The 2,098-nt window shown below is 43.1% G+C and overlaps 1 pseudogene; it reads right to left on the bottom strand.

Annotated features, from left to right (window-relative positions):
- Positions 1-1,481: 1,481 nt before the first annotated feature.
- On the bottom strand, positions 1,482-1,599 carry LOC148477006 (5S ribosomal RNA; annotated as a pseudogene).
- Positions 1,600-2,098: the final 499 nt, after the last annotated feature.

Genomic DNA, 2,098 nt, shown 5'->3' with positions numbered 1-2,098 from the left:
GTGTCCTCGGTCTCTGTTTATTAATCCTGGGCATCATGTCCGGTCTTTTGGAATGTGGAAGTAGTTGAAGTGGAACACAGTCTTCAGCCATCTTTAGGAGCGAGAAATAGTAGTGGTGGGACGTGACTTTCAACCATCTTTTTGGTGTCATAAGTTAATTTTCTCTCTCTTCCTGGTGATTAGCTATGAGATAAATAACATTAAAAGAGGTGGCAAGTATAGGATGTTTTGTTGCATTTCTAGATAGTGCTTTGTTTTTTTAGTGTGTATTTACACACATATCTATTATAGCCATTATACATTTAAAATGAAAAGTACAAAATACAATTGTAAAGAATACCAAAAGGTAACTAAAACATGTATATAACTGTAAATTGTTCTGGTGCGTTATGAAATAAAGATGAATATGAAAAATAATGATAAAAATAACTATATATAATAAATAGAAAAGAAAGGTATAAAAATATGATGAATGTATAAAAAATGAGAAATAAACAGTAAGTATGTGAAAAATAGGTAATTTAAAGGACATAAAATAATTTTTCTTGTTACATGTTAATGTGATGAGACATAATTTATATCAAGTGGACTTCCAATGTATTAGAGCCATATATGTGGTTTCAGGAGTATGAGATACAGCTCTGATGTTTGTGGGGCTCTGTCCTGCCCTCAGTTTATTCCAATTTATGTATCATATGGAGTGAACCAAGGCCCTGATTCAGAGCTGGACGCTCTGAAAGAGTGCTTGCTCTGAATCAGGGCTTTTTTTTTTATTGGAGCGGCCGCTGGCATAGCTGTGGGTGGCATAGCTGTGGGTGGCATAGCTGTGGGTGGCCACCCACAGCTATTGCGAGCGGCCAGGATGATGGTCACGATGGTCAAGACCATCGCAACCATCAGGCTTGCGACGAGACCCTTGTGGTAGGGTCTCGTGGCCGCAAGCCCCAGAGAGCTTCTGGCTCTAATAGAGCCGGAAGCTCTCCCACTGACATCACTGGTGATGTCAGTGGGGCCGCCCACAAATGGCAGGCGTTTGCATTGGGAACGCCTCAGTTTGTGAAGCCACCCCCACGCCACACCTTTAAAACGGTGCGAGCTGTCGATCATAATCGACAGCCGCCCCCTTTTGGTGCGAGACCTGGAGCAACGGATCGCCCGTCGCTAGCCGGGTCTCGTGCATGCGCATGTCAGATCCGGCTCCGGTGTGCGCATGCGCGGTAGCCTAACAACGACCCGCTCATGAGCGCATAGCACTTGCGAGCGGGTCTGAATCAGGCCCAAAGTCTGATATATCATACATGGTGAAGGGCTTCATCTTGTACGTAGAGTGGGTCTAATGACATTCCAATTTTTTGATAGATAAAGTGAGATGTAGGTTCATTAGCATATTACTTCATAATAGCTCATATTCAATAGAGATGATTTGAGTATAGCACCATTGCCATAGGAAAACAGGTCTGAACCTAATGCCCCAAGGGAAAGATCTACAGCACCTGATCTTCCCGGTAGGTCTCCCACACATGTACTGGTCAGGCTCACACTGTATAGCTTCCAAGGTCGGACGAGATTGGGCATATTCAGTGTGATATGGCTGTAGATACGGGAACCTTTGTGAGCATATTTTTGGCCTGTATCCTTAGCTAGGTGTATACCCAATTATTTCATATGAAGGGTGCTATCTCATAGCTATTGTTGAACCCTAATGGGGATAGGGTCTGTAATTCGAAGATACAGAACATTCCTTTCTTAGAGAGTTTGTTGGAGAGGTCTCCTCTTCTTTCCCCCAGGGTTAAGTGTTCAATAGCCTTGAATCATATATCTTCAGGATTGGATGCATGGAATTGGGTAAAATGTTTATAGACTGCGTGTCCTTCTACTTTGTTTTTTATATTGCAGATGTGCCAGTGATCGCAGTGAGTGACAAAATATGTGGGTCCCAGGGACCCTCCACTTTAAAAAAATGGGGTCCTACCTGACCATTTCTGGGTCCCATCATAATTTATGCTTTAGAGCTCCCCATATGCCTCTCAGACCTCCCTTAACCCATTACAAATGATGCCACACAGCCATGCTTGGCCTTTACACATTATGCCACACA

The sequence above is a fragment of the Taudactylus pleione genome, unplaced genomic scaffold, assembly GCF_031769625.1.
Source record: "Taudactylus pleione unplaced genomic scaffold, aTauple2 ptg000758l, whole genome shotgun sequence".
Classification (NCBI taxonomy): Eukaryota; Metazoa; Chordata; class Amphibia; order Anura; family Myobatrachidae; genus Taudactylus; species Taudactylus pleione.
Note: the sequence above shows the minus strand (reverse complement) of the source record. Positions and strands in the feature narration are given on the sequence as shown.